This window comes from Rhinolophus sinicus, chromosome 2, assembly GCF_057876585.1.
Source record: "Rhinolophus sinicus isolate RSI-liver-muscle chromosome 2, RSI-T2T, whole genome shotgun sequence".
NCBI classification, from domain to species: Eukaryota; Metazoa; Chordata; class Mammalia; order Chiroptera; family Rhinolophidae; genus Rhinolophus; species Rhinolophus sinicus.
The window spans coordinates 78,712,316-78,724,365 of record NC_142502.1 but is presented as its reverse complement, the minus strand read 5'-3'; positions in this window follow the sequence as shown (position 1 = coordinate 78,724,365).

Below are 12,050 nucleotides of genomic sequence, written 5' to 3'. Positions count from 1 at the left end.
CATTTAGTTCTGCTCTGATTTTTATTATTTCCTTCCTTCTGCTGACTTTGGGTTTCATTAGTTCTTCGTTTTTCTAGTTCTTTAAGGTGTAGTGCTAGGTTATTTATCTGAGATTTTTCTTCTTTCTTGAGATAGGCCTGTAATTATATAAATTTTCCTCTTACTACTGCTTTCACTGCACCTCAATAATTTTGATAGGGTGTATTTTCATTCTCATTTGTTTCTACATATGTTTTGATCTCCTTATTAATTATTTGATCCAGTCATTCTTTAAATCATGTTGTTTAATCTCCATATGTTTGCAATTTCTCCTTTCTTTTTGCAGTTGATATTCAATTTCAAAGCCTTGTGATCAGAGAATATGCTTGATATGATTCCAATCTTCTTAAATTTGCTGAGGCTAGTTTTGTGTCCCAACATATCCTTGAGAATGTTCCCTGTATATTAGAAAAAAATGTATAGTCTGGTGTTCTAGGATGAAGTTCTCTGTAAATGTCAATTATATTCATTTGGTCTCATGTGTCCTTTAGGGCTGATATTTATTTGTTTATTTTATGTTTGGATGATGTGTCCATAGCTCTCAATGATGCATTTATGCCCCCTACTATAATTGTCTTTTGGTCAATTTCTCCCTGTAGTTCTGTTAGAAATTGATGTGTATATTTTGGTGCTCCCTGATTGTGGGCATATATATTGATGAGTGTTATGTCTTCTTCTTGTGTTGTCCCCTTTATCATTATGAAATGTCCATCTTTGTCTCTTGTTACCTTTCTTATCCTGAAGTCTGCTTCATCTGATATAAGTAGGGCTATCCCTGCTTTATTCTGGATACCATTTGCTTATAGTATAGATTTCTACCCTTTCACTTTGAGTTTGTGTTTGTTCTTGTAGCTGAGATACATCTTGAAGGCTGCATATGGTTGGGTTTAATTTTTTTATCTGATCTGTTATTTAATTTTTTTTATCTGATCTGCTACTCTGTTCCTTTCTATTGGGGAGTTCAGTCCATTTATATTCAGGGTGATTATTGATATATGAAGATTTCCTATGTCCATTTTGTCTTTTGTTTTCTGGTATCTCGGTGTCTCCATCGTTTTTTTGCCATTGTGTTGCTGTCTGTTATTTTAGTGTGATGTTATTCTATGATATTTTTCCTCTATTTCTTCTTTTTGTATGTTACATATATCAGTTCTGGATTTTTTTGAATGGTTACCATTACATTTTTACTTCTGTTTATATTTTTAGAAGTCTTTATATATCATATTCTAGAAGTCTCATAAATTGTTAATGTGAATAAGTAAAGACATTCTTAATTTTCAGTATGTTAGTGGCAATGATGCTGTAGATGTATTTAATACCTATATCTATTTTATATACTTTTGAGTTGAGATAGATTGTATTTATCATGTTAAATATGTACAAATGCATTCTATATGATTTAACCATGTTTGAAGGAGACTATTATTTTTTTAATGTTCCACTGTTATGTTAAAATAAATAGATTTTAAAATGGCAAATATACTTTATCTTTTTTAGAATAAAGAATACTTAATTTTGGTATATTTTCATTTAAAATATTTGATATTAAATATGCTAGAAAATTATTTAGGATTTTTCCTGTTTATTCCTAAAAGATTATATTTATTCTGTGCTTTTGTATGTATTCTTTCTGGAATTAGTGTTATTCTACCTTCATACAATAAATTTGTAATTCAGATGTCATTTTCTCAGCTCAAAATTTGTTTTATAATATGGGAATCAACTGTTCTTAAGGGAAAGAAAACATTTTCATGCTAAATAGTCTAAGCCTAGTCATTCAGAGACATTTATTGATGATATTTTTTTACAACAGTTTTATAGCTGTATTTCTACGTAGATTTTTCACATCCTGAACCATTTTTAGAAAACACCCATTTCATTGCAGTATGTTAGAAGATAATTCTATATTATGTTTTTAATCTCCCTATGTTTATGAAATTTCCATTTGATTAGCATCTAAATTTGTCTCTTTTGTTGATTTTTACAAACCACTTTTCTACAGTTACAAACTCAATATTATTTCTGTTAATGACTCATAAATTCCTTCTCTTAGCTTTATTAATTTCTACAGGCTTGTTTCATTTATTTTTCTAACTTCTTGTGCTACTTAAATTCATAATGTTTTATATATTTGCTTCAGGTAACAGTTTTTTATTCATCTCATATGTTTGACATGTGATGAATTTATAATTGTTTTTCTATATTATATATCATAGAAACTTGGTTTATTTTATTGTGAGAATTATTTAATGATTTTACTCATTCTCAAATAGCTTGAGTCCTAAAAGTGGATTCATATTTAATTTTATGCAGCAGAAAGATAAGAATTGCCCCGTACTCTATAATCTCTATGCTAAAATGAACCATGTGCTTGGGGGAATTGACCTTCTATGGGCATTGCTGAGGGCTTAGGAATGGACAGCCTCCATGGCTTCAATAAAACTTAAGTTTTAAAAACACAGTGGAAGCTCTCAAACACTTCTGTTGGTTATTTTGGGGGGCTATGACAGGTGTTCTTTGAGTTTAAAACAAACAGACAATAACAACAAAAATCTAAGTTTAAAAGAATGGTCACTACAGTTGAGAATTTGAGCATGTGGTTCTAAAGAATTCGGAAGAAAGGAGAGACATTTTTGAAAGCAAGTTTGGCTTGTAGAAAGGTTAAACAAAACAAAACAAAACAAAACAAAACAAAAAAAAACTTTACAAAGAAGTAAGAAAACCATGATGGAATAGATGCTAAGGCTAATTCTAAAACACATATTTACTTTGGTAAATTACTGAACTTACACTGAATCACAATTTCTAAATAAAATTCAGTTTCTTGCTTTTGTTATTATTGCATTCATTTGGATTTGAGATTTCTAAACTCTGAATGACATCTTTTTCTTTACTTTTGTGTGTTTGCTTTGGCATATAAGGCCGTAGATTTTAAAATAAGTGCAGCTTAATTATCTTGTCTCTGCTGTCAGCTGTTCTCAAAACCATTCTTACCTCAAAAAATTCTGATCAAAGAGAAAATATCCGTCTCTATGTTTTGATTTCCAACTCCATTGAATGGGTCAATTTCTTCAATAACTCCGTCATCTGGATTAGCTTTATTTCAATGGCAACAATAAGGCAGAGTGGCAAATGTGCTACTTATTGACCATCTGAGAGGATAACAAAATGCTAGTTTTGCTTTCATTGTGCATTCCAGCAAGGGTCTCTACATGTGCGTCTCTTGAGTCATTCCAGCCAAACTCTGAAGGATAAAAATGCTCTCTTTCATCTCAAACATTAAAGTTTCAGAGACTTTATTTCACCCACTCCACTATGCCCCAATCTTTTCTTAAAGCCCAGGTAGAAAGGATTGAACTAAAGTGATGGCCGAATGTATAGAAACATGCATTTCTGCAGGGTGGTAAGCTTGAAAAAATGTGTCTGATCTTCACATTGTCTGTTTCCTGCAAAAGGTGGGGAAACTATCACTTGTTTTGTTTCCTGTAAGTGAAGTCCTTTTTACAGGTCCAGAGAATCCTAATTCAGCAATCAGTCATATCTCCAGCCTGTCAAATTTTTGATCTCTAGTTTCTTTACAAATGTAAATATCCAGCATATAACACATAACAGTTTAAAAGTCAAATGAAGTCACGAAGTTTTGGAAGTGACAATAGAATATTGATCAAAGTTATGTGTAAGTCTATTGACATTTGAAAAAGAAAGATCTATAAAAGTAATATATATCTTATAATTAAGTTGTTTATAAACAGTACACAAAATTAATAATAGTTCAACAGTCAGTGTGTTTTGTATTTAAGAATTAGTGAACAAATGATATAATTGACCTCCATTTTAACTCACTTGAAAGGTGAAACAAACTCTTTATTCTTTCAGATACACTGAGCTTGCAATGAATGATCAGTTGAGCTTTTACTTCCCAAAAATCAATTAGGTCTCCAAGATTACTTCCACTTTTCTATTTGTTATAATAAAAATAACTATTGGATAAGGTCTTAAAATATAAGTGAGAAATGCAGCACATTCCTATAAAATCTGATTTGAGTGTTTTGAAAGTCTTACTAAAATAAAATATATAACTGGTTAATCAAAGTGTTGGTTAGATAATTATAAATGCTTAGAAAAACAATACTGGGGGAGAAACTAGAAAAATACTGTATTTAAATTGTTTCTCAATTGTATTTAAGTTCTCATTCCACTAAAAAATTAAAAATAACATTTACATACAATAAATGTGAACATACATTACATACAAAATAAGTTTTAATGCTTCAATGATAGTCAAGTAGAAAGACTTGGTCAAAATAAAATATTTAAACTACATAACAATTTTTTATGTTTCCCTACCTTAATTGATTCTTCCAAAAGGCTTAAATATCTATCAAGTTCTAATAATTTCCTAATTTGATTCTTTCAACCAACTAATTAGGGGTCCCACACATATGGTATAAGAGGGCTTCTAATATACTGACTATTTGAGCTAGTTTTAAGTAGATTAATTTCAAATGAGTTAACATTTTTATGGTATAATTTTTTCCTAAAACAAATAGTCATACTCTACATATAGTTTTTTAAAACTCCTCAACTTGAAGAAGTTATTTATTTTCTTAAAGAAATAATAGTCCAGTTTCTGAAATAGAAGTAGTTAAGCTAGAAGAAAGGGTTTGGAATGAGGGTTCAGTGCATCTCTACTCCTACATTTCTTAAGCCGTTACTAGAGTCTTTATGCCCATATTAAGCAAAACTCCTACTCCCCGTTACCCAGGGACATTTCTAGATGACTAGGCAGTCATAAAATGGTAATAAGATTATGCTTCTTTTTTCAGGAGTACTTGAACTATAATATGGCAATTCTGGAGGCTTGGTTACTTAAATACTTGGTTAAAAATAGTGGAATCGGACTCCAGGGGAAATAGTTTCTGTGCAGACAGTCTTCCGGCAGTGTCCCTCCAATCACAGTACATTAGGGACTATTTAGCTCTTCTATGTAGATGTAGGCTGTAGAGAAATTCATCTTGAGAGTTTAATGAATTAAATATATCTAGCACTTTATTATGAATGGTTTAATATTATAATACTATTTTAAAATAGTTAATAACATAAAAGTATTCAGCTATGTTATAAAAAGAGGACACATCTATTGTTAAATAGAACTCAAGTGTTAAAATCATATGATAAGAAACTATTTATTTGAATGTTAATTTAAAGATAGGTCAGTTTGCTTCATACTTGTTGCTATGTGGTTCATCTATGAATATTTGCTGTTAAACAATATTTTTTATTCACCCCACTTACTTAGAAATTACTAGAACTGAATTTTATGTGTATTACTCAATGAAACTACGTAGTGGTTTTATAGGTCCATAATAAACCTATCGAGACAAGAATTGTTTGCAAATCATTTAATGCAAGTTTGTCAATGTTGGCAATATTGATATGTGGGACCAGATGATTCCTTATTGGAGGGGAGACTGTTTGGTGCATTGCGGAGTGTTCAGCAGTATCCTGACTTCTATCTACAAGATGTCAGCAGCAATCTCCTTCCCCAGTTGTTATAACCAAAATATCCTCAGTCTATAACAAATATTCTCTTGGGGGCCGGGAGGCAGGAATAAACCCCTATTGAGATCCACTGATCTAAAGTACTTCAGAAGAATAAGAGTTCTGAGGCAATAAATTGTTTTTTCAAAGGTCAAATTCTAAATAAAGAATACAAAAAAAAAAAAAAAAAATTGCCAGCAATGCTGTGTTTTAGAAATAATCGAAAATTTGGAGTCAGAAATCAATAATACTGATGCTTCAGTTTGTATGCATACATTTTTTATTAAGTTTTTGGGGAGACATTTGTTAGTAAAATTATATAGGTTTCAAATGAACATTTCTATAATACATCATTTATCTGTTGCATTCTGTGTGGTGAACACAGTGCAATTTGTGTGTACATTTTAAATGTTCTGAGCAATTAAATTAGTTATTATATATTTAGAAATTGTGAAATCATGGGTATCCTGCATTTTTTTTAATATCTGATTATTCAGAAGACATAATCTCTCTCAAGCTGGAATATAGCTATGAAAATATGGTCCATGATGGACAGCAAAGACTTGTAGATGTGATATTATTCTTTCCCTCCCTCTGTTGTCAGTCATTCTGCTAGCACACAATTGTCTAAGCTGCATGTCATTTCACTGCCATAGAAACATCCTTATAACTTAAATCACAAGAAAGAATGATACCTTTGTCTGACATTTATTTTTTTCTTGGCATGTTGAAAAGAAAAACTTTAGATGTTATTTGACTGTTTGGTAAATCATGTGTCCGTACCCATGTAAAAAATTCTAACATAGTTTTTTTTATTTATTCATTGAGAATGACTGTGTCATAGGAGCAATATTTCATCAGTGTGTTTGTAGTAATAGCTAATTTTATATTCAATGGAATATGCATTTTAAATATGTGCAGTCCCAATTTAAAAAAACAATCCAGAAAAGAAAGTGAGGATGATTTAAATTTATAAAGGTATGAAACTTTATGATGAAGACATGTTTCATTACACAATTTATCAAAGCCAGTAGTTCTCAAACCTGAAAGCATATTAAAACTACCTGGGAGACTTACAACTACTGATACCCAGATCTTTTTGTGGACTAATAAAATCAGACTCTGAGGGATTGGTTTGGACAACTATGTCTTCCAAGGCTTCCTCCTATTCTAATGACAGTCAGTGTTGGGCATTAATTCTCTAGTTCTCACATTGTTGTCCAGGGACCCCTGGGAGTTCCTGAGATGCTGGCACCGGTGCGTAGGTCAAAACTATTTTCATGCTAATATTGAGATTTTATTTTCCATTATTACTCTTGTTTTTTTGCAAGGATAGGGTGGAGTTTTCCAGAGGCTAAATCATGTTCCCTACCACAGGAAATTAAATACAGAAGCAGGTAAAATGATCCAGCTGTCTTCTACTAAGACAGACAGATTTGAAAAAATGTGAAACAATGCCATTTTTCTCCCTAATGTTTAGTTTTGAAAAATTTGTTATTTTTATTGAATATTAAATAATTTATGTACATGATATATTGCGGTTAATGTAATGTAAACTGCAGTATAAATATATAATAGACTAATTGCTTCTATTTTTAAGTGATCATGTGTAAATATGCTAAAAATTCTTAATTTTAATATACATTTTGATAACAATTAATAGATATAACTACATTTTAAAAAGCTTTTTGGGGTCCTCAATAGAGAATAAAATACTTGGAAACCACCAATCTAAGCCAATATGTCTATAAATCTAATCTAGGCATCACACATGATGAAATATTCTTAACTCCAGATTTCCTCCTCGTCTGCATGATTTCTGAACAGTCATTTAGTTTACACATAAAGCTATTACCTCCTTTTACTCCTCGGGCTGGTGAAATTCCATGAAACTAAGGACTTCCTCATCGGTACCTACAAAATTAAGATTACACTTCCTGTGCATAGAACAACCTTCTAAGAAGTGACCTGCTCTAGCAGATGCGGTATTTTAATCTAATATTGCAGTTATTTTTTAGCATTATTTGAATAGGCTACAAATAAATGTAACTAATCCTGATTCATGTGGTATAAATATATAAATATAAAACGTTCCTGAAATTGATAAAATAGCATGGAACCCTTTCCACAATTCAGGTGCCAGAGATATTGAACTCAAGTATAATTAAGACTGAATACAGAAACTTAATCTTTTACTTAAGAGTCTGTAACTTGAGAATAATAAACTTAACACTGCGCATTTTGAATACTAATAATCCTCTGAATTTGGTAGTGACACTCTGATGGTTTTTGTGCACCCTTCATATTAATTGCAATAATCTTATAATTGAATAATGTTATGGAACACATAAAGTATTTTTCATGAAAGCAAACTTAATGTGAAATTAATTATAATTGTCTATTTAAATTATACATTTTATTTCATCATAACACCTGTTCTGATTTAACATTTAATCTAGAAAATCCCATATAAAGTATTAAGAGTTCTCTTATTTGTTTGGTTTTTATTTGTTTGTTCCAATTAAGTTTTTCTTTGGCCACCTACTTAATGCCTTTTGTTTCATTTTAGACATAATATTGTTTTATATATGAAGATTACTAAAACATTATTTACTATTTGCACTTTTAGTAAAGATGTTTGCTGCTTACTTTTAGAATGTTGTGTCTCTTGGTACGTAAAGATGCATTTTAATTTTTAAATGTAATCATTCTATGCCATTTTATAACATTGCACAGTAGAGATTGAATTCAAAGATAACTCGATTCTGAGTTTTAAAGTTCTAATGTAATAACTGCACAGCTGGGAGCAAACCAAATTTTGAGACACCAATTTAATAGGAAACTGAATCAGCTATCACTGTTAATAAGCACACTCCCACTGAAATAAATGGTGCAGAAATCCCATTCACATCATGGAGCCTTAGAACAATACAAATAATGTATAATGAGATTGTTGCCAAACATTGATATAAAAGTTATTCAATAAATTTATATTGAACAATCAATGTGCTTCATGCTTTAGGGATTTGGAAATAAATAAAACACTGTCTTTACCCTCAGTTTACTTTCTTTGTAGTGATATGTTATATAATCCTACAGATACAATCATAATTCTTCCCAGCTTTCAATGATTTTTTTAACCTTGAATGTAGACCAATGATTTCAATTCCTTATTATATACAGAAGAGGCATTTTGCTCATGCAAAAGGGGAAACACGTATCTTCTCTCTTGATTTTCCTTTTGCTGGAAAAATAATGATTATCAATGATGGTTGCCAAATAATGATTATCAATTGCTTTCCAAAACTTTTTGCTTCTGTTCCCAATTTTTTTAAAGGAGATTAAGAAGTCAAGGAACTACACAACTAAGTCAGACAACTTCTAAAGTTTTTATTAGCTATTGTAATTAAATAGATGGTAGATTAGTTGGTAAGGCAAAAAAATACTATTTAGTGAGCATGCAGGCTTTGCAGAAGGAGTAACAGAAGTAGTAAAGGTGGTTAAAAAGTGAAAAAGAACATTAAGAACCACTAATTAATTAGATTTCAAAATTGCCCAATTATCTCTCAGGCATTGTTTCCCACAAATTTTCAATGTTTAATCAAGAAATATCTGGCTATTTTCAAAATTCTGTTAACTTCCATAATTTTGGGATGGGATATATATTGGGATATATATATATATATATATATATATATATATATATATATAATTTTAATAAGTTATTGTTTAAAGAGAGTGAGATTCATCACCTGGAATTGCCAGTTTGAGTGGCAGACATTGTTCCTGGAACCAAAATCACTTGTGTTTTTTACAGTAAGGCAATAGATTTGATGAGGTAAGGACTTGGGGACAATCCTGTGTTACAAGATGGTCCCGTGTACAATTCCCGGTAGTGAATAAAGCTATCTTCCACTTCAGATGGACTTCACACCTGGTTCACAGATTTACTCTCTAATCCACAATTTGATATTACCTGAAGTCACCAAAATGTCTGTGGGGATGAGGAGATAGTTTATCTCTTTTAACTGCATTATCTTCACAGCCACTCTTATTCGCTGAGACCTGATAATTGCCTGGAACTACTACTGTTCTTCCTTTGCCAGCTTAAAATCCAATGTTCATGTTTCCTCCCACCAAATAGGCAAATGGGGCTAAATCACAGCGTACAAAGAGGATAGTTTAGAATTAGGTGAGATAATAAGCCGGGGCCAGACTATGCAAGGCCTTGCAAGTAGTGTTAAAGATTTTTGAAAGTGTTAGGATTGTAATGAGGAATCATTGAAGGGTTTTGAATGGGAATATCTCATCATTTCACCATTTTTAAAAAAGAAATTATATATATATATATATATATGGCTTCACATTATAATGCTAATTTAATCATGTCAAAAAACAGCTATATGACCACAGTAAATTTCAAGATAGATTTTGTGACACTAGGTTATTCTCCTCTAACCCATCCCACACACTGCCAGCAAATTAATCTGTCCACAATGTAACTCTGACCTTGTTGTTATCTGCCCATTTCAAATCCATCAATAGCTTGCTATTGCCTGCAGAATGAAGTCAAGACTCCTTTGTATGGTGGATTTTTCTGAGTTCGATCAATTCTAAGTTACATAAATCTAATACAAACTCAAGACAGTGATTGTAATGATACTATTTGTTTTTATAGGTATCTTTTATAATAATGGTAATGATGAAAAGAATATTGACTATTTTTGATGCTATTTTTTTTTTAGACTTTTGCTTTGTACTAGGGATAATGTCTGTAATTACCTCTGAGATAGCATCTTTATAATTTGTAATTCATGAAGTGGAAAGGTACTTTGCTTAGTAACTGAGAGGGAAACAATTTGGCATGATTTTTCTGGATAAGCTTGGGACTCCACGATGACAAGCCGTGGTACACAGAGAGGAGGAGAAATCTTCTAAAAGAAAGACGGGTGCTGTCATTAAAAAATGTTTGGGGGTAGGGCAAGAACAGATGTAGGACAGACAGAAATTCAGAGGTCTAACTTTACAAGAGAAGATTCCTTATAATTTATACTATGCCTCCTATTACCACATATTGATATTGAAATATTATTTTTTTTCATGTTCCATTTACTTAAAATTATAGTGAATCTACCTCCCTCCCTCTCCTTACCCTTCCCTCTCCCAACATGTCTCTCTTCTCTCTCTCCCTCTCTCTCTCTCTCTCTCTCTCTCTCTCTCTCTCTCTCTCTCATTTCCTTTCTCTGATATCTTCCCTCTACTCCAGTCTTCCATATCCATAATTTAGAACTCCATCTTATATGACAAAACTCATGAAGTCATTGCATACTCTGTGAAGTCTCTCCCAAACATCCAACTGTCTGAGTCGCCTTTCTCCTGAGCATATTCTACCTCAGAATTGACGTTAGCATTCTTATTGTATTTTAATGAATTGGTTCTTCTCACTCTACCTCCTTCATTTCATATAGGTTAGGCATTATGTTTTTTTAATTTTTTCATCTCAAATAGCTTTCAAAGTATGAGTAAATGCTCACCCATAATGTAAAGAATAGTAATGAGCAGCTGAAAATTAGTAAATGGAGATTTCTCAAGGTTCTCTGTGGACAGGCAGAAATCACTGGGAAAAGGAAACGGCTAGAATTAAATGGATATCAATAGCAGCTGTGAGTATACTCTGGGGTTATTGTGTGCATGTCATCACAGGGAGGACTACAAGATTTGGTAGCAGTTTCAAACCAGATAGACTGTCTGTTGTGGCACTAGACTTGGCCCACATCCTACTTAAGGAGTGGTAAAACTGAGGAGACACTTTTCCCTCAGGGAAGCTTGCAAAAGGTGGCATTTCTCAAACTGCGTTTTTTGTTGTTGTTGTTGTTGTTGTTTTTCTTTTTTTCTTTTTTTTTTATAAGTGTGACTGAGTATTCTGTGAAAATAAGCACCAAATTAAGTAAATTGGGAAACTGATGTGTAAACAGATTAAGGAAGCCTTTTACTGTGGAACTTGTCACAGCTCTGCTATGGGTATTATGGATCTCTAAAACAGTGAGATGACGGGCACAATCTTCACAATACACTTTGATGGTAAAAAGGGGGGGAAAAAGCAAAAAACATAGTAGCTTCCCACAAAAATGATGTTGTGCAAATGCCCTTTCAGAAACGCTAATAGGGTTCAATGACAGTGGGCTTTGGAGTCAAATAAATCTGTAAACGGAACTTCGCTCTGTTAATACAAATCAATGTAAGTTTTTCCAGCAATTTTACTCTAAGAAATTCAGGTTTCTCATTCAAAAAATGGGCACAAGATATGTACATTTCAGAATGGTGGTGATAGTTAATGAGAGAATATACTTCATATTTGACAATCAATAGTTAAAGGACTGGATGCTATAAGAAGTGAATTTTCTATCTTACATACCGGTGTCAACTAATATAGGCCTTGGGCATGACAGGGTTTTCTATCCAGTGAAGGC